Source organism: Labrus mixtus, chromosome 12 (assembly GCF_963584025.1).
Source record: "Labrus mixtus chromosome 12, fLabMix1.1, whole genome shotgun sequence".
NCBI lineage: Eukaryota > Metazoa > Chordata > Actinopteri > Labriformes > Labridae > Labrus > Labrus mixtus.
In genome coordinates, this window is record NC_083623.1 from 8,824,533 (window position 1) to 8,845,708 (window position 21,176).

Genomic DNA, 21,176 nt, shown 5'->3' on the forward strand with positions numbered 1-21,176 from the left:
ATCCCTCCATGTTGGCATGAAATGAGCTGAGATCAACAAAGTCCTCGGGATTCATCCTCTGGGGAGCATGCACGTCTCTCCAAATGTTCACAGAAATCAACGTAATATATCTTGAGATATCTCTTAACAAAAACCATCAAACTGACAGACTCTTCGTCCTAAAAGCCATGTCAGGAGGGCGACTAAAAATGTGACGATGAATTACCTTCTATCACCATTAAATAGCCGACAAAGAGCACAGGATGTCGATACTTTGATCTCTTTTACCTGCTATTATAAAACATTAAAATGCCATCATGTTAGCAAAAGGTCATAAGGTCAAGGTTGATTGCATGGATGGATTATAAGTGATTATCAAAGAGCAATAGAATCGTAATATTAGATGACACAGAATAAGAAAAAAAGGTCACTAAGACACCGTATAGGTCAGTGTGGGACTGCTCCATATTACATGATAGCGTAGAAGAAGTCAAATACATTCAAGCTACATACACTCTGCACAGTCACAGTTGAAGCCCCATGCACAGTCTATAGGCTAGCTATGTCCCTATAGGGTTATAATGGGAATATTGAAGTGATTTTCAATGGGGATTTGGCTGTCCCCTTCCCCGTAGAGGAGAGCAGTCTGCTCACTCTCATTAGCTTTCAAAACCACGTCTATATGAAGTGACTGCGCTCAGCTCCTTCAAATCAAGTAGGCACAGAAAAACCCCCCCTGCCCCCGCTCGTCATTTTTTTCCAAGTTATTCAGAAGCCACACATACCGTCATCACGTTAAAAGCAATCCTCGATGATTAGGGTTTTCATAAGCCAATCAGTGGCGATTTGATTCGGGTGATGAAGGTAGATGTGAGGTGACTGTCTGATGGAGCTTTGATGGGTGAGATCAGAAGGTTATACATCGGTCTGAGTCAAACTGAATGTAAGATGAGAGGTGTTAAATATTGAGGTCCCCCCCCCCCCCTCACTCCCCTGTTAGATCTCAGCTTCTCGGTTATGTAACGTTTTTCTGAATGTTTTCAGGGTGTGAGAAAGATTGTCTTCTGGCTGCCGAGGAGGCTGATGTGTGTGCTGTCATCATATGGAGGGGAGGCACAACAGTCTATGGTATCTGGCTACCTGTAGGACTGGATCAGAATTTAAAGTGTCTTGATTCAAATCATGCTGTCCCCCCCCCCCCCCCCCCATTCCCAAAATTCAATAAAAGAAAGCAGTAATTGTATTGCGGTGCACATTTTTCTTTGAAAATCCATCTTTCTGTTCTATGATACAAATTAATTTTCGACATCACAGGGTGGAAGATCCTATCAGAAACTTTTTATTTGTTTTCTACACGACTCTATCTTAGTCAACACGAGTGAGGCAGAGTTTTACTTAGAATATAAAGGACTCCTGGAGACAGACTTCTGTCCGTATAAAACAAATCATTTGTAATGTTTTACATAAAAGAAGAAAATTGACAAATGACGTAACATGAGATATTTATTTCAAATAAGATAAATCACTTAAACCGGATTAAGATAAGATTAAAACATCTAATGCTAAACTCGGGGCCCAAAAAAGCATGTTTACAGGTGTAAAGTCTTAGGTAATTCAAGTTTTTATTATAAGAACATAGTGGATTATTTTGTGACTCTTTTCAAAGAGCTATTGGCCTTCAGATTACATCTTTGTTGCATTTTTCCAAGCATAACAACAGAACAGGTTTCCTGTAATTATTCTATCTATTTGCCAAACCACTCAATAACTAGTGGAAGTATCAATATTTTAATTACATTTATCTTACTTTTTGATCCATTTAATCAATTAAATGGTTTAATGCTAATTAGGGGCAGTTAGAAAGGAACTGTATGCCTAAATTAGCTAACATGCTAATGTCTGGATGAGGATAAACTTTATTGTCCCCTGAGGGAATTTTGTCTTGGACAACAGTGCCACACAAACATGAATAAAACTTGGAACATTCCCCAACCCACAAAGAAGATTTTGTTTTGCCTGAGGAACATCATGTATATCTCCAGGGCAGCAGACAACGACTCCAATGATCCCACACTACTTCACAACATCCTCCAACTAAGTCTCTCATCCGTCTTTAGATGTGAGAGACTTGTAGCTTTACACTTTACGTCTTGTTCATTTAGCATTTTGAAACGTTATTTTTCGATCCCTATCCTTCTTCCTGCTTCTCCCTCTATCCCATTTTTAAAAACCTATAGTCCATCAAGATCTCTGCTTCTTCAAAGGAAGTTTTTGTCTTGCCATCCTAACTTTGCCACATTGCTTGGTGATGTGCTCATAATGGATTAACGCTGGGTCTTTGTAACATAACAAAGAGCAAGGTCTTTTACCTTCTCTTCTCGTAGCAATGTCTTGAGATAACATTTGCTATGAGTCAGCGCTATACAAATAAAGATGGACTGATTCTACACTTGATGATGATGATGATATGAAAATAATGTTAAACTGTGAAGCTGGCGACAAACAGCTTGATAAAGAGCTTTATATGAATCACAAGTGGAAAGTTCCTGTCTTTTAGCCCTCTGTCAAAGTTCATCCAGTCTGCTCTCTAGTGTACTTTTTTTGTCAGCATCTGAACGCTGCGCATCACCAAACCACAGAGACATGGGCTGGAGACAAGCTAGGGAATCTGACAGAGCATACAGCTGCTCGAGTGGTATTGGCTGAGACCAAAATGATTGCCATTGTCTTAGATTATGGTTGATAAAGGTTGTGTTGATATTCATCGGGGTAATGGGTAAACTCTGTAGCCTTCTCAAAATGAGTTTACCTGGCTGTTACTACTCATTAAATCATTAAACTAAGTGACAGCTGTGAACTGGACCACACAAATCATCCCTGCACATGATGAAGTTTTTTCTGCTTGTGACAAGTCTGATGACATTTTCATTACCTCTCACCAGTCTTTAAACACTGTCGTGTCCCATACTGTGTTCCAGTTAGCGTCGTTTCATCTGCCATCTTTGATTTTGAAAATGTCTCTGTTGTAGCCTGCAGCTTTCGCATGTTTCTCTTTTCTTGTTTCCAACACAGAAAGCAGCACCACCATCAAATTTACCTGTCTACTTTCTGCGCATTGATGTGATTACAGTTAATCCTCCCGAGTCTGTGATTACAGCTGCGTCCCCAGCAAACTTAACTTTATTATTATCCCAAAGGAAATTAGATCTGCAGCAGGCATCAAGACACAACAGATACACATTTAGCTTTCAATGGCAACAGGGAGAAAAGAAGTGTGGTCTTTACAGCAATGTTCTGCTAAAAAAGAGAAAGCAGATTCCTGAATGCAAAATGACCGATGGGAAATGAACACAGCCGTGTAATATTGCATCATATTAAATATGGTGTAAAGAAGCAGGATACTCAAAGAAAGAAAAATGCACCATAACGGCTTGATGTGCAAATAGGAAACAGCTTTCAAACACATTTGCCTATTTAGTTGAAAATATGTTGATACTGATTGTTTATGATTCCAATCTTGCTTAAGCTTTTCCCTGATGGTCAAAAAATGTGCTTGTAGCTAAATTGAAGTTTAAAGTACTTCTCATACAGCACCTGTTCAGGCTTTACAGATACCTGCATTACTCTGTTGTAGCTCGCTAAGGTGGGTAATTTAATCCTTTCAACTAAAATTATCTAATTCAAATCCGATATTAGACATGTAATTTAAACTCTTAAAAGAAAATTTAATCTGGAAAGGAACTTGTGACTTCAACATTCAAATAAATGTAAAAAAAAGCTAAATAATTGCTTCTGAGATGTAAGTTGTCCATATGTATGAAAAAAGCACCAACAAACGATGAATGAAGTAAAGGGCCTCATAACCGTACTTTAGAACACAAGCGAGTGACTACACTGTACTATGATCCACCAACATAACTAAGAAGCGTTGTGGGGGAAAATAAACGGGTAAACACAATTTTAAAGGTTACATATTGTCCTCCTTTTAAACCAGTTTAAATAAGTCTCAGAGCTCCCCCAAACATGTGTGTGAAGTTTCTTGTTCTAAATCCACTCTTATCCCATATTTGATCATGCCTATAAACCCCTTTATTTCAGCCCGGCTCAGAACAGGCTGTTTCTGTGTCTGTACCTTTAAATGTAAATGAGCTGTGTCTGACCACGCCCCTCTGAGGGGCTTGGCTGGCTTAGACTTTGTTGCTCCATGCCCTATTGTTCACGGTGAGAAGTCAGACTCAGAGGGCAGAACAAACACCTAGCTGTGGGAGTGTCACCCAACTGGGGGAGGGGTTACTGCCCTTTGTGATGTCACAAATCGCCAAACGGCCTATTTGAGCACACATTTTCTAAAAAGTGGAGCAGGCAAAAGATGGCAAGGACTTTTTCTCATAATTGGGGTTTTTTTTTTAGACAGACTAAGGACACATATTAGTGTTAGAAAAACATGGTGAAGTGTACTCTGAAAAATATGTGACCTTTAAGCATAATCATCACCATTCATCTATACAAAGCAGCACAGTGTTGGAGTAAATGGAAATAAAGAAACTTTGTTTTTCATGAGGTCGTCCTTGGCAAGTTTAGTTTAACTTCTCGTTTTGCAAACAACATTTTCTGTTTTCTCAAAGTAAAAGAGTCACGAGTTGAGTTGTTCATTTTGGTGTTTTTGTTCCCCTGCCTTGAAGTTTGGAACATGAAAAACTTTTCAAGTCCTATGTGTCCTCATGTTGATAATTTAAACTCAAAGACTTAAAAACTCAAATGTATTTAACAACCCCAATATCACTTTGCCCTTCTTATTCTTAAGGAGTGAAAATGGAGCCCAGTCGAGCAGATCCCAATTGTAGCACATTCATTGATTTCAGTTTTCTATTTATTTGCTGCATTAATCCTTTATTGGATCTATGTAGCACTGAAAGGTATTTAACATTAACTTAAACCAGGTGTGAAATAAATTGGTATGTTAACGTGTGGTTCAGAATTTCAGCAGCAGATGTGCGTTTTTCTTTAAACTAAAGCCACTTCAGCTGCACTTCATCACACTCCACAAAATTGAGAAGACAAGTTGCTCCTTAAAGTCTGTTTTTACCGAACAGTTGTCTTGTTCTGAAGTGCAAGATTTGTTGTGACTCATCACGGCTCAGCGGCGAATGTTTTCTTTTTCTTCAGCCAAAGTTATACCACAGAAAGAAGTGAGGAAAGTATTTAAGTGCTTGAAGAATTGCAAAGTTCACTGGGCGAAATATTTTAAAAAGATTATGACAAGTTGAGCATAGACGCAGAGAATGAGAGCGAGGCTCCTTGTAGCGCAGGATTTAGCCTTCAGGTTGTTTTCTTTGCCTCCGTTTCAGTCACTGCACCAAAGAGCCGCCTGAGTCCTGCAGGCTGTGTTTTTATTTTGTTGTGCACTTACATTCTTTGGAAATTCTTGAGTTCTGCAGAAAATGTGCATTTTTAACGCATTTTTAACGCTTGACGTGCACGCTGCGGCAGCTGCAAACACCCCCCCCCCCCCACCCCAGTGACCACCGTTGCAGAAGCCTTGGTCTCCTCTGGCCTGGCCTGGATTTACTCAGGCTCAGAACTCGGGTTGTGCCCTCGGGAGCCGAACAGAAACCGGTTTTAAATGAGGTTAGCGCTTCAGATACTTAGTTTGTGTGGCCAGCAGCTTCTCCCACAGATCCAGCCTTCACCCATCTGCCACTAACCCGCGTTTTGCCAAAAGACCAAGTATGGTTTGTGACTGCCAGATTAGTGTGTGGTGACATAATGATTTTGTCCCACATAAGGCTGATTTGACATGCTCTGCTTGCCTGTCTGTTGCTCGCAGGCGTTGCAGCATCTCCAATCCAACACTCTGCCTCATTACTGTCAGACACATCAGGAGACACTTCCTCACTTTTGGTGTGCATTAATGCGTGTGCACGTGCCCAAGCATCCACAAATTTCTCCTTTGTTTTTCTCTATGTCGTACTGTCTGTTGTAATGCAGCTCTTATTGGGGTGTCTGCTATTTGTTCTCATCTGCATGGTTTTTGTACTTGCGATCCATTATTCATGTTTTCTCCACACACAACTTGCTTCTTCTCGCTTTTAGGCTTTTTTTTTTCTCTCCCCCCTCCTCATGTTAAGCTTTTATTTTCCCCCACAGCTTCCCTTCTGTGACGGCTGTGAGCACCGCTTTGATGTAACGCCGCAGCCCGGCCCAGCTGTCTCAACCAGGTGAGCTGGGATTTATTCTAAGATTCTTAATAACAGTTTAAAGTACTTTAAATCACTTGAACTTAAATACTCTCCATTGCAATGACTTGACATACACACACAACATAAATCCTCTCTGATTCTTAACCAAATAGAGAGGTGACAAGGAAATATTGAATATAATAAGCCCTACTTTTTGTCTCTTTAAAAACCAAACATCATTACAGAGTAATGTGATAGTGGATACCTAATAAGGCATAGCAAAATGAAACGTTAATCATCCCCATGGGGAGATTGGGTAGTAACAAAATGTAGCAATGCAGCATTGGTTAAGAAGAAGGCTCGGCTTCTTTATTCTAACATCCATAATGCATATAAAAACCTGCGTAATAAGAGTCAAAAATGTGCCGATTTTAGATCCATGCCATTGTACAGATTCTTGCTCGGATGTCCAGGCATTTTCCTCCTTTGATTTTCACCTCTACATGAACCTCTTTCGTATGTTTTATCCTCTATCAAAGCAGCGATCAGGAACAAAAGATAAGAGGAAGGAGGCAGAGAGATAAAGGGAGTAAATCTTTTCAGGTAACAGTGGCAGAAGTGAAGGTGAGGTGTATAGGCAGCCAAAAACAAGTCCGCTCCCCCGCATTATCCTCCAATCCCCCCCTTTCCACGCTCATGTCCTCCTTCCTCCCCCTCAGCCTTGTGCATCTCCTTGCGGCTCTCTTTCATCTGTGCTGCACTATAAACAGAGCTTCTTTCCATTTCAAAGCGAGTACCTGTAGAGTCATGCTCACTCTTTCTGGCCTCCCATCCTCATCAGACGCAGGCCAGGCCTTGGGCACTGCAAGGGATGAGGCCCGGGCGACACATCCGCAAGTAACAGCGGCACCGGAGCATAGATTAGAGGTGGTGGGGATTGGCTAAGGGAGAATTTTGATGGCTGACACGGCAAAAGCGCTGCAACTACCTGAATGCGTTTAGTGAAAATAAACATGCTGAAAATTCTGAAACAATTCAACAACTCAAAAACACAGAACTCAAGTTAGGGGCCCCTACAGGCATGGAGCACTTCTGCTGTGATGTGAGGTGATGCTGTCTAGTTTGTACTTCTGGGTTTGTGTGTTTCTTCCTCAGCATTGTTTTTGTAAAAGCAGTGCATCTGTGTATGAGTTAATTACATTTTTTTTTGTATTTTGCAACTTCATTTTTAATTTGCATTGCATTTCTGGCTTTTTTATTTTAATTTTACTTTTGCACACACTTTTCAATTGAAGTGATTTCTGACTATCAGCCTGTTTCGCCTAGTGATGTGTTTAGACCAAAAAGCAAAAGTTCCTTTTTTTAAAATTGCAAATTAACATAGAAAGTCAAGGGAAGATGGGAATTTGCAACAGGTAATGCACAATTGTAGCGAAAAAAAAGCAAATCAATTAAGGCTCGTTATCAAGCACCTGCTGCCTGTGTTCAGATTCATGACAACACAACTGGATGGTTTTCCAAACGGTTTGGTGTGAAGCAAGCAGATGTTTTGTCTCCTCTATCGTTTTCCATTTATATTCATGATTTAGCTCTTCAAAATAAAGCCACTAACTTTGGAGTCAAAGTTTAACAGATTGTAGGGTAATTACTGTATTTGGATTGTGTTGAACATTGTTGCAGAATGGTGCTGGAAATGAAGACAAGTGGTAAATCCAGACAAAACACAGATAGTACATTTAAGACAAAGATCATTGGTGAGAAGTTCAGTTGTTTTTAATGGTAAAGTGCAATCATATTCTGACCCCTATAGATATCTTGTTTTGATGTTAGACAAGCACATGTTAGACGAACATCAGAAGAATGTGAGTGTGCTGACTCAGTCAGCTGACAGAGCTCAGGGATCAACCCCCTGACCTTCATGGTCTGAGTCACAGCCGCCCACCTAGAATGACATCAGGCATGTACCTTTTTGCTAAATCGTCTTCCATAAAAGCTGAGCTCTTCTGGTTAGCTCATCATGAAAACCCTGAGCTGTGCTTTAGAAGAAGAACCGTTTTCAGAGCAGGTTTTATCTGCAAGAGAATCTGGAGAATACAACGTTTAAGATTGGGCTGTAAAAAAACAAAAACATGTAACTTTATAGTGACTTGTAATGAAGTGTTAAGACCACTGCAACTGTATTTCTGTTGCCATGACATGTAAATTAAATATAATCAATCAATCAATCATGAACCCAACATAAGGGAATGCGTTTTGGCCGTTGCAGTGTGTTCACTTCCATTGGACATAGTAGCAGATGGATTTGAAGGATGATAAAGAGACAGAAAAAGCAGCAGAGAGGCAGCCAGAGTGAGGAGTATAAAGGATTGTTCTCCACACAGCATGGCAGGTTAACAATGAGGCTGATTTGATGGAGTGTGCAGTCTGACACATGTATCCTTTGCTTGTTTAGAGTCAATGAATGCATAAACGTGGGAGGACTCCAACAAAAATATTCAAGGAAGTGGGCTGCATGTAATTATTTGTGTGTTAATGCATTTGTGTTTGTATTTATTAAGAAGCCATTTGGCATTTGGAAGCTGACTCGGGGGTCCTTTGAAGCATATTGTGTGTGTGTGTGTGTGTGTGTGTGTGTGTGTGTGTGTGTGTGAGAGTGTAGGCGGTGAAGTGCATTAAAAAAGGCTGCCTGGCACTCTCTGTGGAGAGATGGGGAGACCTGCTCCAAGATAAAACTAGACTTAGATCAGCATGTTGAGTTTTTTTGGCAGAATTAGCTCCTTTAAAAGAGTCATTTGCATATTGATTGTGCGTCTGATAAAGCTGAATGTAAAAAGTAACATTGTTTACTAGAGTCGAGGGACTCATATTGAGCTCTCGTGGCACATATGAATATGAATCCTTTGTTGCAAACCGTACTTATTGGCTGGGAACAAATTTGATGGCTTACCAACTTTAATCCTGTCTCATATTTACGCCTTGTTGTTTTATGTTTTCCCATTTATTTCTCATATACATGTTGTGGCAAGATAAGCATTTCCTGTCCTGTACTTCTATAGCAAATGAAATTGAATTGCGAGGATGAAATGAACGGCTGTGTAGGATGAGAGTGAGGAAAAAAAGGAGGGAGTGAGATTAGAGGGGAGGAGAGGAGGAGGATTAGTAGAGGGCAGGGTGAGAGAGAGAGAGAGAGAGAGAGAGAGAGAGAGAGTATTGCTCCACCAGGTGAGCCGTGAGGTGAGCACAAGCTTTCAGAGATTATAACACACAGGGCCACAGGTCAATATGGGTGACACATTGTTAGAAACTCCAGGAGGCTTTTTCACCTCCCGCAGCTCCATCACCGCGGTGACCTGTTGTCAGTTTGCGCCTCATTACCTGTTCCTGGATCAGCATGTCCGAGAAACAAGCTGCTGAGGAGAGAGGGCAGCGGCTGCTGATTGGACGGGATGCTTGATGAGTGTTGATGGAAGGGGGACGGAGCGGGATTAAGTGGGGGAGTATGAGGAGGGTGGATAAAAAAAGAGATGGAGGAGTAGAGTATCTTTTCAGACTGAAAGCAGACGCTGATTTGACTTTTTGTTAAGAAGAGAATGATCTCACAAACCCTTTATTGGATTTTTGTCACCTTGGATGAAGTTTTAAAGAACGTAAACCAACTAAACAAAGTTATTATGCTATTTTTATAGCATCATATACAGGTGGTGAACAAAGCATTGTATCTTTTTATATTTAAGATATTTAAGATTTTTTTTTTATGTTTAAAGGAGGATTCAAAGATAAGAAATATCGTTTTTTTTCATACTTAAAGCTCCCATGAGGAATATTTACTTAATTATGAAACAGACTGAAATAAATACTGATGAGCTCCAAAGCAAACAAGGGCATCAGCGAATAGATTAAATATTATAATATAAGTTATTTTCTGTGTTTGTACTGCAAACACTGCCACTGGGTAGGTGGTGTATAAGGCGATTAACGGTACAATGCAAAAACAGACTTTGTTTACATTTTCCATGGCAAGGATCACAGTCAGTGAATGGACAGTTGAAAGAAAGCTGGGATTTATTTTTGTCAGAAACTCTTCATCTGCATGTACAGGAGGAGAATAGCAAAGATATAAGAGTTAGTGCTTTACCTACAGGGGGCACCAAAATGGTCACAAACCAAAGTTCCTCACAGGAGCTTTAAGATACTTCCTGACTTCCCTGCCCTCTCTGTGACACTCAGACATAAGCTCCCCCTTTCCATCTGAAGTGTTTAATCTTCAAAGATCCCCTCTGGACATTAAGTAGGAAAGTACTCACTTGGACTACTTATTTGTATCCGGTGTGATTTTCCCATAAAAGACTTGAAACACTTGTTAAAAGACAACTTTTATCTCAATAAGAAAAGAAGCTACATGAATACAAAAAGAATGAACACACATTTTTAAATTCATACTGGACCAATATTCTCTGCCAATTTCACCCTGAAGGTTTTCAATAACTTCTCTAAATATAAAGAACTAAACCAAACCACACCCATTAAGCTACAACAACACAAAGACTGAAAATATTGACAATGACATAATTGAGATTGGAAGACAAAAAAACAAATGTACCAGATACTGAATGCTGAAACAATACATCCCTGTTTAACCACACACATTAAACAAAGACGCTTAGCCTCATTATTTTAATTTCTGTCCCAATTACGGTACATCGTCGCGCAGATGTTTAGTAAGATAAACGTACAAATACATACATACAAAGAAGTACAACCATCTTTTTTTTTCACCACTAGAAACCTCACCAACAGAACAATCAGTGATTTATGGCTCTTTGTCAGTGACATAATGGTCCACTTGTCTTACATTCCAACAAAGGAACAAAAAATACAAACAAAGAATACATTTACCAATGGAATCCTTAAGCCAACATGCATCTGTACATTTTATTGACTCCATTTAATTTCGATATGTCTTCTGAAAATGTCGATTTACCTCGTTATCTCAGGATGTTAGAGCTGGCTTTCCCAATATAACAGATTAATTTATCTCTTTATCTCGAGATAAAGAAGCTTGTTACCTCGTAAGTTTTCTGCCGATCTAGAAAACGAAACAATACCATGCTTGACCATGTTGGGATACGCAATAAATATGCCCAGATCTTGTAAAAACAACCAGATCTATTACTCGTCATCACAGGAAAATTGGAGCCAATATTTCTGCTTAGGGCATCTGCAAACATCAACCAAGGTTAAGTGTCACGAAATGTGATATTTCAAGTCTAAGACCAGTATTTGAGAGAAGAAACAGTCCAGCAGATGAACGTGAAAACATCCCTTAAGTGTCAGACTCTGAGCATCATTGTGCACAGAGAAGCTCAATCATCCAGGTAAAGTAACAACAAGAAAAATACATTTGTGGCTGGAGGGGGGGGGGATTTTAAAAATGGATTGTGAGTGTATTCTTTAATTTTTTAAAGAGGGGCTGGCCACTGTTGCTTTTAGTCATTTTCATGTTTTTAAACATAACTCAGGGAGTCAATAGCGCACTTGTCGTGGACTATTTTCAGCTTCTGACATAATGGCCTCTGAGTATTTCCTGCACCAGGGCGATGTTGGAGGGTTTGACTGAAAATAAACCTGAGTATGTGTGTTTATTGTAGTGAAGGGACATGTGGGACAGTTTTGGCTCACTGTCGATTTTTGAATAGTTTTCAGACCATAGAACTCGATGCCAAAGAGGAAAACATTGCTTTCAGATCATCGTTTGACTGCACATAAGGCTTGTTATTAGGAAATATGTTGTTTTTTCAGTCTGTTATAATACACTTATCCTTTAATCTTTGAGAAACATAATCACTTTTGCACACACTGCTACAAAGGTTTTGCTGCATGCCAATTAACAGTGTCGACCGCATACAGCATGTTGTGTTTATTTGATCTTATCCCTGCAGGTTAGTTTCAATCTGTGACCACTGTTCGTGTTTGGCTTTAAAAAGCCATCAAATAGCTAAATTCTCCTTTTTAAAACAAAATGCTGCAGTTACCTGGAATGCAAGCCAAAACTCTTCACATGCCATTACTTTTATCTGTTAACTTTACTTATCGTTCTCTTATTGCTGGCACTCTTTCTTTGAAACCCTCATAAACTTTCTACTTTCATATACACTCTATGTTTTACGTATTACATGTTTTTGATGATATTTTGTATTACTCATGTTTTATACTGCAAATTTCGAGCTATCTTGTACTAGAATATCCTCAGGGTTAATAGCATTCTGTCTTATATTATTTATCCTAATTTGATACAATTTACAAAAACTAAATCTTGTTTAAACAACATTCTCTCGATCTTGTTTGTGTGTACACTGGGAAAAAAATCCCTGCAGAATTTAAAATATTCATCTTTTAACATATTCACAAGGACCTTTAAGCACATATTACTGCTCTAATATCAAGTACTACATACTGATCACTAACGAGTTGAAATATGAAACACTACACTTAACATTCATGAAGATATTGCTTTAAAGTTCATTTTTGGGCCTTTTTGCCTTTATTAGATAGGGTGTGCAGCTAGAGGGAAAGGAAATGATAGGTGGAGCGAGTGTGGGGATGACATGAAGGAAGGGGCCGGGGTGGGACATGAACCCACGGACGCTGCAATAAGGACTATAGCGTCTGTACATGGGGCGTATGACATAAACGCTAGGTTATCGGCACCCCATTCATTAAGATATTAAGTAAATCTTACTTCAACATATTCAAGTTATATTCATTAAGTTGTCTTAATTGATTCGTACACATAAAATGTTGGTGCTGTTATCAAAATATTCAAACTTCTGTTTTTCGAGTTTTTTGCCGGTAATGAAACAGTCTGTAATGAATACTGATGCCTCTCATGAGCTACAAAAGTAAACAAGAGCGTCAGAAATAAAGGCTAATTATCTCTACATAGTTATTTTTAAATTCTTGTCAGATGAAGTGTTACACTGCATGCTGCCAAAACAATCTTTTGTTCCACATTTTTCCCGACAAAGAACTCAATGAGTTATTCACTTAACTGTTAAAAGAAAGTAGGATGAGATTGTTTGGTTATAAAAAAAACCTGACATACTCCATTGACAGGAAAAAATCAGCACAAAGATAAGTGTTTCCCTTTTCTCAGCAGGGGGCACAAAATCGATACAAATTAAAAGATTCTCACAGGAGCTTTCAGTGTATCTTTTAAACACTTACTATTAACTGTTATGAATGAAGTATGCACATTTTCTAATATTTTGTGACGCTTTCACTTATCAAGTGATATGACATTCACATCCTATGTAAATGTCTCTCTGAGTCATGACTGTCTAGTCCCGCTGGCTGAGTTGGTAAAGGACTAAAGAAGAGAAGAATAACATACTTACTGCTTATTTGAAGCCTTTTAGATCAGGGTCATTCCGTGTCAATTTAGTAGGGGTCCCACAAGGCTCCATACTCGGACCAATTATATTCTCTTTATATATAAATGATCTTCCCAATATATGTCCAAATGTCAATGTTCAAATGAATGCTGATGATTCAGTCATTTATACACCCGCAAATCATGTCAAAGACACCGTCCAAATTATTACATCAGCTCTTACTCATGTCCAGGACTGGCTTACCAAATCTGTTCTCCTACTAAATGATAACGAAAAAACAGTGAACATGGTGTTCTAAAAATGTTCACAAAATACCTTACACTCACATGTATTATTGGGAGGGAAAGACTTCCGCTTGTCATTGAGTTTAAGTACCTGGGGGGTCATCCTTGATGATTCATTTTCTTTCAAGAGCCACATGAAAAAGGTGTTAAACATCGTCAATTCAACTTGTGTAATTTTAAGCAAATTAGGACATGTCTGACTGGAAGTGCTGCCCTGATGTATTTGCACATGATATTCTCACATATTGCCTACTACATAACCAGTTGGTCACTTACAGGAGCAACAACATTGAAACCTGTTGAATCTCTGTATAAAAAATCTTTGAAAATATTAGAAAACAAGGTTGAAGCGAGAGCCAGACTCTGAGTCATCAAAAATGTAGAGGAATCAGGTGCTCTTCAAGAACAGGGGAGTCAAATAGCTAATAGTTGACTGTCCTATAACAAGCAAAATTGGTAGTGTGGAAAGGCAGTCTAAACTGAAAGTCTGAGGCACTCTGATGTAGTATAAAAATCCTTTGTTGAACAGGGATGTGTGTAATGTGTCGAATCAACTGAGTCTTCGTCAGGACAGAATTAAGTATAACAAGCTATAAAGGGCTTCTGATCATGACTTCCTTTTCTGTGTGCTGTCTAAATGATTTGAACTAAGCGAGAATGGATTTGGAGATGAGAGGCCACATGTAGGACTCGATTTTTTACTGAACTTTGATACAGATATCTGTTCATAAGGATAAGTGAAAGCTAAATCCTTGCTAGATGGCTGCTGATTGGTTTTGGTATCAGATCACAGCAGAAGCGTTTCACCTCTTCTGCTCTTCATGGGGACTGTTTTTCCTGCTCACTGCTGAGGGTCGCTCTAACAGAGAATGTAATCTTGTGTATTCTTATACAGAATCTGTCAATAATGATTACATTTACACATTTTTAAAGAGCAGTAAAGACCTCGGTTTTTGTAATCTGAAAAAGTGAATGACAATATGTTAATATGAGAATTTTTGCAGAAAGACCTTTATGAAAACACATTATATTGTGCACCAGTATGAAGATTTTTCAACATATAGCCTACGTACATTGAAAACTTGGCCTTGACTGCTATGAGCACCGAATCACTCTGTATGTTGCTTTATATTCAGGCAAGGTCAGCAGATGAAAACATCTTATCGAAAAGATTTTACATTATTCATAACTGCGAACATCAGTGTGATTTAATGTTTTCTTTGCTTAGGATTATAGTGATTTTCACAGCAGAAAAAAACAACCCATTAATTCACGCTGCCTTCTGAGAACTGTCTGGAGGTTTTTCATCTCCATCTCTTTAATAGGATTCCTTTACTTCATATTCTCTGGTGCTCCACACACAGTCTCAGACCACCTGTTTGATCAGCCTCCAGCGGTGTGAAGGTGCAGCCAGCTAAGACCAGCCTGAGCAGAAGGTGGGCATGAGACCTGATATGATTGTCCCTTTTGGAATAGACCATGATATCTGTGCAGTGACGAAATCCGCTGCAACGCTGCTCAAACACACAGTTCTCCCAGCATTACTAATACTAATTAGCTTTTCCAGCAGGCTTTCATCTCAGTTGGATTGATGCTGCTTCTTTAGATTGACACTCTCAGATTGCAGAGTTGCCTGGAGGTAGAGAGGCTGATTAATAGCTTGTGTCTGGATGTAATTAGTGTGTTCTCTGTTATGACTGCTGAGGGACTCTCCAGCACAGCACTAAACCCCAAGTTGTTTAAGGTTTACAACAGGTTGCTTTAGAGACTCAAGAGGAATGACACATTTCTGCTGCCGGTGGGCATTAATGTGAAAACCATCAGTGAAGCCTTTGTTTTACTGTTTTGGGTACATAACATGAAAGAAGAAAGTTTAACCAAGACTCTACAGCCATGCTAGCAGTATAGCTATTAGGATTCAAGTGAAAGCTATGTTGTGCTTAACTCTTCTATGCCAAAATGCTCCCAATTACCAAGCTGGCATGCCGATGTATAGCATTTAAAATGTTAACAATCAACGTTTTGTGTTAGCATGCTAGGTTATATAAACACAAAGTATAGCAGAGGATGATAGGAAGGTCCTTTTTCTGTAGGTCTGAGGTCTAAAAAAAAAGTACTGACCAAGGTCAAATGTCTACATAAGACTGTAAGTGCATGGAAAGAAGGACTCACCACATTCAAATGATTATAAGTTATCCTTGGGGGAACATGAATGTGTTGACGCCCAGCCTGAAGTTACACAAAATCGGATTGTGTTCTTCCTGATAGGCCAGAACTGATTTATTTATCTATTCAAATTAAACCACGTTTCGTAAACCTCATGTTGGTTCGACAAGACGTGTGTGAATCCCCACAAAATGAGTAGGCCTTTTCTATTGGGGACTGTGACGGAGCGGCTCCGTCACTGACTGCAGTCAACGCACACGCCAACACACACGCTGACACACGCTGACACACACACATCCGCCAAACTTTTCCCTCTGCCAGTGCGCCTATAATCATTCAGTAAATCACACCATCATCCTCCTTTCCCTCTCAGTTTCATAGCGCAATTAAGGGTGCACACTTGGAAGTGCTATTTTTTGTATCACACATATATATACAGATTCAGAGTGGTATTACCGTTGGTGCGTTGCATATGCGCTCTGCGGTGTCCCGTTGGTTACAAACAGAGGCGGCCCATTTCCGCATACTAAATAGGCGGATGGAGCGCACATAGGTGATCACATGATTGATTGATTAATTAAATGTTTGTGTTGAAAGTTTCGCCACCAATACAGTACAGTGGTGGTACTAAAATAGGGATGAGAATGGGTAATGTAGGGGTGAGTGAACCATGTTAATTTAACAGAGTGTAAATTGCTCATTCATGGAATAATGTGTTTCTTTAAAAATGTTAGGCAATTTATAACGCCCAGTGGGAGGGGCTTCTTGTGTTTAAAAGAGAGCTGCTTGCTGCTTTCAAGCAGTCTAGGATGGTTACAGGGAAGGTAACATGTTACAGCCGAGAGATTATTTTTGGAAGTACAGTTTGTTTGCTGTTTGTTTGGATTTTGTTTTTGGACGACTTTTGTTTTGTAAATAGTGTAACTAGTCTAAACATCCTTTTTTTTTTCCTGTTTTTGCATTTTTGCATTTTTTGTAAATATCTATCACTGCACTTTGGGAGGCCGGCAAAAATAAAACCACTTCACTTACAGTCTGCGACTACGCCTGTTTTTAAGTTTCGGGTGGATTGCCAGAGGACCCCGTCACAGGGACCATTCATGAATGTCTGCAAAAAAATAAAAATAACCTAGCTGCCTGTTATTGCCATATTGGAATGAAACTGATATGTAAACCACCATATGTTGTGTTACAAGACAGGTAAGGGTATCACCAGATAGTCTGCAGGCTTCATCCTCTGGGGAACGAGAATGTTTGTGCACAAAAAGTCACTAATTTATCTGATAGTTATCTAGATATTATAATGAAATCCACTCAGTAACTTTGTGGTCATAGACTACAGGAAAAGTCAGAGGATCATTAAAAATGCTGAGGAACACGAACGCGAGAGCAAACTTTCAACGCAATCCACCGAACCGTTGATGAGATATTCCTGTCAGGACTGAAGTTGGTGCACTGTCTGACTGGCTGTCATTGCTATTCCTGCTGTGATGCAACTCGAGTGGCTAAAAACCATACGCACGGTGTCTCAGCCTCATCTCCGGCTGCTCTTCAGCAGTTTAAATGACAGTAAGCATCATTTTCAAAACAACATAAAGAGCCATCAAATTTCCCCAAACAGCCTGAGAGTTGCATGAGAGGAGTCTCTAAAAAGAGCGCTCTGTCTGCTGCTGACTAACTCGGTTATTATCAGAGAGTGAAATATAGCAGAGGAAAGAGATAAGTAATGAACTTTTAAACCCACAGTGCAACCATCTTTCTCAAATGATACTATTAACACTAATTCTGCAGGGGGGTGAATCACTGGAAATGATTTTTCATTTACAGCTCTTGATTCTCAGGCGACTGGTCAGCTAATTTCTGTCGCCCCATTTTGTCCCTGAACTCGTTCGATAAAAGGGGGGATTATTATTAATAATTCCAAGTAATACAAAGACAAGCATCCCAGTTTGTTCCTTAATTATAAATACCTTCAGTGGGAGATTAAACTTCAGATGGTGTCTTCTTGTGATGCTTCAGAGTATTGCGGTCATGTAGAGCGATGAATTAAAAAAAATGACAAGTCATCAGAGACTGGCTGCCTTCTGTGGAAGAACAACAAGCTAATGAATGTATTTTTTTTTTATCGGATTTCTCCCTTCATTTGTGAATTTTCCAGACGCAGAAGCCTTTTTAAATTTGACAGCCGGTTTTAATGCTAGACACAAAGTCGATTCATGTCTCCACGTCACGGGTTAATGATTTGAGCTCAGATCAATCATTCGGTTTTATAGCAGCAAAAGAAGCCAAATGCCACTTTGTGTTTGTTGTTTATGCAGCTTTAAGTGTTAGCAGCCAATTTATACGAGCATTTTCCTGCAGAAGACCCTTGTTTTTTTCTCTTCTGTAAGTTTCAAATAATTAAATGTTAAGAAATTCTGGCTCTCAGCCCAATTATGAATCCTTGTGCCCAATCTAATTTGCGGTTTTAAGCAGATTTAATGGCGTGTTTAAATTCCAACCTCTAGTCAGAGCAATATGTGTTTCTTTTACTCATTATGCAAATATAATAACTGGATCAGATTAAGAAAAACACAAGCTCTTAACAATAAATGTTGGAGATAAAAAAATTTGCAAAAGGTCTCGGGATGGATTAAAGCGATGATGGATGGTTTTTCAGGAGGTAAAGGAGTGCAGGTGAAATAATTAGAGGAGAGAGAGAGAGAAGAGGAGCAGAGATGTGAGGGAAAGATAAAGGAAACAGAAGAAGAGGTGAAGGACAGAGAAGAGAGATAAGGTACAAAAATGAGAAAATGGGAGCCACAGATACAGTGATGTGAAAGTGAAAGCGTGAAGAGGTTTTTGTGTGTCATATTTGCTTCATCATTGGTCTGAAACAGGATTTTGACCTTTATGTCACGTCTCCTCTCACTTCCGCATTTCTCACACAGAGTTACTCGGGGTAACTCGTGCAATAATGCCTAAAATGTAAAAATCCAAGTCAACATTTATAGTCCAAAGTGACATATCCTCCATGTGTGACAGTTGTTAAAGTGGTGATGCAGAAAATCTCTGATTATACTTTAATGACTGTTCTTGTCTTTGCTGCAGTGGTAGTTTTACTCTGATTCCCAGATATTACATGTGACTGTGTCTGCTGTCAGGCCTTTTGTTATTGGTTAAATTGAAGGGCTGTTTTGACTGTCTGTTATTCCAAGGTGGTTATTACTGTCAGCTCCCAGTGAAAACATGAATGTGTGGAGAAGAACTCACTTTCCTAAACGGGGTGACGATTTAATCACTTTTATGATCAAATTGTTGGCTAAATTGTTGGAGTCTATTTAAATAATAGTAATTTTTCAAACACAAATGCCAACTTTTCCAGCTTCCCAACTAACCCAACTCACAGAAGTGCTGCTTTCTTGGATATAGGGCATGGACCTGAATATGCAAAAACTAAGGTAAAGATGACCTGGCCCCTGGTTTGATTAAATTATGATGGGCTGTTTTGGACAATGTATACACCAATAATAAAAATGTTGATGAACAAAATGAAGATTATAATGCTAATGCATCATTTATTAATGCACTCTCAGAATGTTACACTCAGAATTCTCTGTTCTTCAATATAAAATGATGCTCATGCATGTTGAGCTATTTTAACAATTTAAATATAACTAGCACAAATAGACCCGGGTCAACATTTATTTGTTGTTATGATAATGCATTAGGAGGATTCACTTCAGTGTCTTTAGCGGTAGGCGTGGTTGGTAGGAGGAGAAGCAGGGTCAGTACTGATGACACACCTGAGGGGGGGTGTGGTGGCTCTGTCTCTGTAATCTTCATTAGCAGCACCTGCGGAGGAGCCGGCAGGAAATTGGTTTTGAGTGGAAGAAACGCCACGAGGGAGACGCGAGGACGCAAGACACCTGAGGGACTGAATCTGAAGTAACGTTTGTGTTTGTTTCAACAGTTCACGGGTTCTTTTTACACATGAACTAAACTGATATGAAGGAGAGGGCTGGCGGAGGAGATCGTACCCAAAGTGGCTCCGTGGATCGGGCTGTCCGAGTGTGCTGGTCGCGGCACGTACGAGGATCTTTGGGGTGAGTCACCTACACGCACCCCTCACACAGACAGGACAGTTGCACACACATTCAGATAAGGCAGGATACACACTCACGTTTACGCAACATGTAAGGAGAGGCATTAAGTTACGGGCTCACTGGCCTTAGTGTTAGGCGCAAGGATAGCATTTAGCTGTGGGGTTGTGCAGCCCCGTAACACTTGTGGAGAATAAAATATACAGGTAGTCAATGTATGTGTCAACTGAGAAGTACCTAGTGACTCCAAGTGTAAATTAAGAAGCGATTTGATATTAATCTCAGAGCAAACAAATGCGTCTCAGCGCACGAGCAGAAAATATTTGTGCTGTAGACATAAAGATCAGTGCACTCTGTGAATATATGCTCCCTGCAGAGCGCCTGGTTTGCCAAATCTTCCAGGTCGGCAAGATGGAGCCATGGCGCTACATCTCAAACGTGTCACAGCCTTCTTTTGTCAGTTTTGACGTCAATTAGACAACCAATTAAATTTTTAAATTCAAGGAAACCCTGAGTGTATACGTTGATGTTGAAATCGCTTAATGCATGCTATGACACTTTCTATCACTATTCTACCACTAGATTTCATGTGTACGCGTGGTTAGAGCTGTGCTTGTATTTACACTCAGTCCTAAATATTAGTACAAGACAGATTCCACACTCCGCCTGGTAATGTTCTTACAGTACGCACAGATTCATTACACAGATCTGTGCGTACACAATATTGATATATGAGGACCTATTGGACCCTAAGCTTCAAGTATGAAAGTTTAGGCTGTGCTGTGCTTTGGTCAAAATATAACATGAATCAAGCACCAGAGGAGGTTTGTGACCTTGTATAAACCAGCTCTCTCAGAACGCTCCGTGCCAATGCCTTTTTGACCCAATCATCACTCATTACCACAACCCCAAAAGAAAAACGTTTCCATTCTCCATCGTGTCATCTAAAAGCTTCCAGAAGTGACAATGTAAGGGTTCCCACAGTGTCATATTTTGAAGCTTTGGGCTACTTACCAACCTGCCACATATATCTGGCAAGTAAGAACTGGCTGATACCAAAAGTCAGAGCACATCTTTTGGCATTGAGAATCCTTA